Here is a 6,872-nt window from a genome sequence, read left to right on the forward strand (position 1 = left end):
AGGCAGTGGGATCTTTGGGACGAGGACACTTTCTCTGTTTCCAGACAGCCATAATCATGTCTAGTCTGGAAGAATAAGTCATTCTGCAGCTCACATGTTCTGTGTGTTTCTCACATAGCACACTTCCCATTTGCACCCAAGCCTATCCACATATTCATGTGCTCGTGTGTTCGGTGTGTGTTGTATGTTTGGGAGTGTGTGAGCCAGGGTGAAAGTGTGGATGTCAGAAGATAGTTGTTGGTGTTGGTTCTCCCCATGTCCCATGTGGGTCTTAGGGATTCCACTCAGTTGAAAAAATCTTGGTGGCAAGCATCCTTGCCCACTTAACCATCTCATTGGTCCAGTGCCATCTCATTTCATTGTGAGGCAAATTCATGTGGATGTCATGAGACACCACCATGTGCTCTGCTTCTTTCTCCTAGGCCTGAGCACAAATGAGCTTCGCTCTATTCCCAGAAGAACAATCTCCAAGCCAGTGTTTTTCAGAGGGGTCACATATCAGATATTTACAATCTCAATCATAACAGTAGCATTCATTACAGTTATGAAGTAGCAAAGAAAATGGTTTTATGGCTGGGGTCCCCACAACCTGGGGAAGTGTACTAAAGGGTCATGGCATGAAGAACGTTGAAACCAAGGTCCATGTCGGGCTCTAGCCCTCGCTGGTTCTGCAGATAGAAAAAGGTGCTCTCACCCTGTCCTCTACAGTTGGGCCTCAGAAGGCTCCTGGTGCTGTGCAGCCTTCCAGGGTGATGTGGTCCAGGTTTGTCCTCATTCACATGTCTGATATGAACATCTGTGGAAGTCAACAAGACCAGCAGGTAAGAGCAGCTGCTCACAAGTCTGAAGAACTATCAGTCCTCAGAAACACTGGTGGAGGGAGAAGTGACTTCCCAAACTGGGACCCACGGAAAACACACAACTACACATGCCCCCCATACCTACATACACAGACACACCGACACAAATACCTACACATAGACACACCTACACACACAGACACACACACAGAGACACACCTACACACACAGACACACCTACACATACAGACACACCTACGCACACACCTACACACAGACACACCTACACATACAGACACACACACAGAGACACATACACAGGGATACCCCCACATACACACATACACACACCTACACAGACAATACATACGCACCTGTACTCAGACACACCTACACACAGATATACCTACACACATAGACACACACAACTACACACCTACACACACAGAGACACATACACACAACATACATACACAGACATACCTACACACAGACAGACAGACAGACACACACACACAATACGAATGTAACAAAAATCACTGGATCCAGATTTCGTTTATTTGTTTACTTATTTGAGTGTTGTTTGGTGTGATTTTGCTTAGATTTACATATACTAGAAGAAAACATTTCAGAACATATAAATATACCTTATGATTATCATATATTTATTTTTAACTGTGTATATGATGAGGGTATATGCCTGTGAGTAATGTCCCAGAAGATGGAGCTACAGTCTCTTGTGATTTTATATGTTCACTTATTTCTAAAGACAGGGTTTCTCTGTGTAAGTTCTTAGGCTGTCCTAAAACTCCCTCTGTAGACCAGGCTTCATGCTGGCCTTGAAACCTGAGACCTGTGCAACACCACACCTAACTAACTGTGTGTGGGGGGGTTTATGTGCGTGTGTTCATTGTGGAACTTCTATCATGGGTGCTGGGATCACGGGATTCCAGGTTGTATTCTCTGAAGGATGAGTTAATAAGCAGCCAGACAACAGGGAAGACTCCTGCAGGTAGGCCTCTCCACCTCCATTGCCTCCCACTGGACTCTGTAACCGACAAGACCCACTTGACCACCCAAATCCACCAAACCCATTATCCTCCCATTCTTGGCCAACCTTCCCTGCAACGTAACAGCCCCTAGAGGCACAGCACCTATGCCAGTTGGAAGAACAGTTTCACTCTGCTGCCTACTCCCACCCACCCCATCCTCCTCCCTGTGAGCAGCCCTCTCCAGCAGCATCCGAAGACCCTATAAGTATAAGCACAACCCACACCAGTCAGATGAGCAGGAACAGGCAAAACCTATACCAGTCGGAAGAACAGACTCCACAGACAAAGGTAAAGCCCATACCAGCCAGAAGAACTGGATGATACGTGGGATCACCACACTTGACCAAAGAACCATCCATTCACCAGAACCCTTGACCACTCAGGTCAAAAGACAGTAAAAGAAACAATAAAGGAGCCAAGACCGACCCAGTGAAGACATCAGAAGAATCAACACTTGTACCTATAATTATCCCAAATTCAGAAGGGTAAGTGGCAGTGTAAGAATATATTCAACAACATAAAGAGCAATATGGCACCACCAGAACCTAGTGGTTCTACAGCAGCAAGACCAGACAGCTCAACACAGATGACACAGAAAAAAAAAACCTTAAAAATAGCTTTATGAAGATGTTAGAGGAAGTGAAATGTTCCCTTAAAGAAATTGAGAAAAAGACAAATCAAACTTGGAAGAAATCAAAACATCCCTTAAAGAAATCCAAGGACAAACAAGTGAAGGAAACAGTTCAAGACTTGAAAACTGAAATAGAGGCAATGAAAAAAACACGAGGGAATTCTGGAAATGGACACTGGGTAAATGAACAGGAACTACAGATGCAAGCATAAACAACAGCATACAAGAGATAAATGAGAGAACCTCTGTAGGGTAAAAGAGTCAGCCAAAGAAAAACACACTGACTCTGAAACCAGAGCCAAAATCCACACTTTTACTCTAGAACCAGAGTCAGTGGAAGAAATATGCCACAGACCTGAAAAATAGAGCAAAAAAAAAAAAACTAAATAAAAGGGACTAGTGGAAGAAACGTAGTTTGGCCCTGAAAACCAGAGGCAAATCTGCTCCTGACCAACTGAGACAGAAAACCAACCAATCCCTGAGCAGGCAATCCAATTAGTCCCCGAGCAGGAAACTAATCAGTCTCTGAGCACTCTGACCCTGAACCCAGAGCCAGTAAAAGAAACCCTGGATCTGAGACCTGAGCCAGGGAAAAAAACTGAAATCCCTGAACACAGAACCAAGAGAAACACCCTGCCTCTGAAACCAGAGTCAAAGAAACACACCTTGGCCCCAGAACCAGAACCAGTGAAAGAAATACATCTTAGCCCTAAAAATAAAGCAAAAAAAAAAAAAAACACCAAAAAACAAAAATCAAAAACAAAACAAACAAAAAAACAAAAAAAAACCCAAAACTAAAAAGGACAAGTGAAAGAAACACAGTTTAGCCCTACAACCAGAACCCACTCTACTCCTGACAAACTAAACTAAGCAGTCCCTGAGCAGGAAAACTAGCCAATCTCTGAGCAGAATTTTTTTTTTCCCTAGAGAAACTCTGCCCCTAAGAAACCCCATAGAATCCCCTCTGCCTGTTCAGTCTGGGACAGTCCTTTCCCACCCTGGCAGAGGCAGCCATTCTCCTGCATTCCTTCCCAAATAAATCTCTTTCTCAAAAGAGTCTTGGGTGAAGCTCTTTGTTTGCCAGAGCAGAACAGAAGGACCTTGATAGGCCGTTCCCTTATGGGAACAGAGCAGAGCTCAGTTGTAACTGCTCTCTCTGGGAAAGGGGCAGGATTGTTATATTCTGTGTTCAGACTTCTCCCACTGCACCCCAGCTTCGGGTATCACCTGACTTCCTGACAAGTCGGGAAACCTTTTCCTCCAGCCTCCAGAGCTATCCGATTGCAGCTCTACCCCATTGTGACTCTAGGTGTAGCCTGGCTTCCCCAAAAGTCAGGATATCTTTCTGTCCAGAACTGAGCTGTCCTATTGAGGCTACAGCATCCACAACTGTCCTGTTGCAGCTCTACCCTCCAGAGATGACCTATAGTGGCTCTATACTCCAGAGATGACCTACAGTGGCTCTACCCTCCAGAGATGACCTACAGTGGCTCTATACTCCAAGCTTTCCCATAGTGGCTCTACCCTACTGAGATGACCTATAGTGGCTCTACTCTCCAGAGATGACCTACAGTGGCTCTATCCTACAGAGCTATCCTAGTGTGGCTCTAGGTATAGCCTGTCTTCCTGAGAAGTCAGGACACCTTTGCAGCCTCCAGAGTCGCAATACTAACAATCTCAGGTGTTGAAGATACGATAGAGGAAAACATTAAATTCTACAAAATTTAAGACAAAACAATCAGGAAATCTGGGACACTATGAAAAGACCAAACATAAGAATAATAGGGATAGAAAAGAAGAATTTCAGCTCAAAAGCACAGAAAAGTTATTCAAAAAATCATAGAAGAAAATATTCCCAGCCTAAAGTAGGGCATGCCTATGAAGGCACAAGAAATTTACAGAATACCAAGTACACTGGACCAAAACCAAAATCTCCCTGCCACATAATAAAAAAACTATACATACAGAATAAACAATATTAAGAGCTGCAAAGGAAAAAGACCAAGTAACATGTAAAGGTAGACCTATTAGAATTATACCTGACTTTTCAATGAAGACTCTGAAAGACAGAAGATACAGGAAAGATGATTTGCAGACACTAAGAGACCACAGATGCCAGCCCAGATGATTATACCCAGAAAAACTTACAATCACCATAGATGACGAAACAAGATATTCCATGACAAAACGAGATTTAAACAATACTTCTCCATAAATCCAACCTTACAGAAAGTACTAGAAGAAAAACTCCAACCCAAGGAAGTGAGTTGCACCCACAAAAATACAGGCAATACTTGTCATAACTACAAATCCCAAAGAAGGGAAACATACACTACCACCACCACTAAACCCCCCCACCCCAAAATTACTGGAATTAACAATCATTGGTCATTAATATCTCTTAATATTAGTGGACTCAAGTTGCATATAAAAACACACAGTCTAACAGAATGGATACAAAAACATCCTTCTGCTGCATACAAGAAACACACCTCAACTTCAAAATCAGACATTACCTCAGAGTAAAGAATTGAGAAAAAATTTTCCAATCAAATGGATCTAAGAGGCAAGCTCAAGTAGCTATCCTAATATCTAACAAAATAGACTTCAAACTAAAATAAATCAAAAGAAATGGAGAAGGACATTTTATATTTATCAAAAAAATTTCATCAAGATGAAGACTGAATTCTAAAGGTTTATACCTCAAATATAAAGACATCCACATGTGTAAAAGAAACATTACTAAAGCTTAAATTACACATCAAAACCCACACACTAATAGTAGGAGACGTCATTACTCCACTCATGCCAATGGACAGGTCTGCCAGACAGAGATTAATAGATAAGGGAACAAACAGATGTCATGACTCAAATAGACTTAACAGACATCTGGTGTGAGACAGTTCTATATTCTGTCAATTATATTTTACATAAATGCTGATTAGCCTGTAGCCAGACAGGAATTAGAGGTGGGGCAATGAGAACAGGAGTATTCTGGGAAGAAGGAAGCTCTTTCACAGTCCTGCTCAGACAATGGTAGAAGCAAGATGTGACCTACCCCGCTGAAAAAGGTACTGAGCCATGTGGCTAACATATACTAGAATAATGGGCTGGTATATGTTATAAGAGCTAATACATAGCCTAATTTAATGGGTCAATCAGTTTATAATCTTATGGAGACCTCTGTGTGATTTTCTTCGGGACTTGCTGGCAGTGGGAACTGGGCAGGACAGAAACCCCAACAAAACAGGCCCTCATGTTACAGACATATACAGAAATTCCACCCAAACATAAAAGAATATACCTTATTCTCAGTACCACATGGAACCTTCTCTAAAATTGACCACATAATCTTTCACAAAGCAAATCTCAACATATACAAGAAATTTAGAATAACCTCCTGTATCTTATTGGATCATTCTGGCTTAAAGTTAGAGCACAAAACCAACACAAATGACAGAAAGCCTACAAACTCATAGAAACTAAACAATACTCAGCTGAATCACAACTGGGTCAAGGAAGAAATAAAGAGAGAAATTAAATGCTTTCTAGAATTCAATGAAATTCATACCCAAATTTATGAGACACTATAAAAGCAGTGCTAAGAGGAAGGTTCATAGCACTAAGTGCCTCCATAAAGAATTTGGAGAAATCTCACAAAAGGCCTCAACAACATACCTGAAATGTCTAAAACAAAAACAATCAAGCTCACCCAGGAGGAGGATGTGGCAGGAAATAGTCAAACTCCCAGCTGAAATCAATAACATAGAAACAAAGAGACAACAAGTAACTAAAGAAACAAAGAGTTGGTTCTTTGGGAAAATCAACAAGATAGATAAACCCTTATCCAAACTAACCAAAAGCTAGAGAGAGAAGATCCAAATTAACAAAATCAGAAATGGAAAGGGGACCATAACAACAGACACTGAGAAAACCAGAGAATCATTAGGTCATACTACAAAAACCTGTACTCCACAAAATTGGAAAATTTAAAAGAAATGGACAATTTTCTGGATAGGTACCATATACCAAAATAAAATCAAGACCAGATAAACAATTTAAATAAACCTATAACCACTAATGAAATATAGTAAGTCATCAAAAGTCTCCCAACTAAAATGTCCAGGACAAGATGGTTTGAATTTGAAAGAACAGATAATACCAATACTCCTCAAATTTTTCCACATGATAGAAACAGAAGGAACAGTGCCAAACTCATTTTATGAAGCTACAGTTACCCTAATACCAAAACACACAAAGATACAACAAAGGGAATTATGTACCAATCTTCCTCATGGACATTGATACAATAATACTCAATAAAATACTGTCAAAATGATTCCAAAAGCACTAAAAAATCTGCTGTGGTCAGATATGCTTCATCCCAGA

The sequence above is a fragment of the Microtus pennsylvanicus genome, chromosome 3, assembly GCF_037038515.1.
Source record: "Microtus pennsylvanicus isolate mMicPen1 chromosome 3, mMicPen1.hap1, whole genome shotgun sequence".
Lineage (NCBI taxonomy): Eukaryota > Metazoa > Chordata > Mammalia > Rodentia > Cricetidae > Microtus > Microtus pennsylvanicus.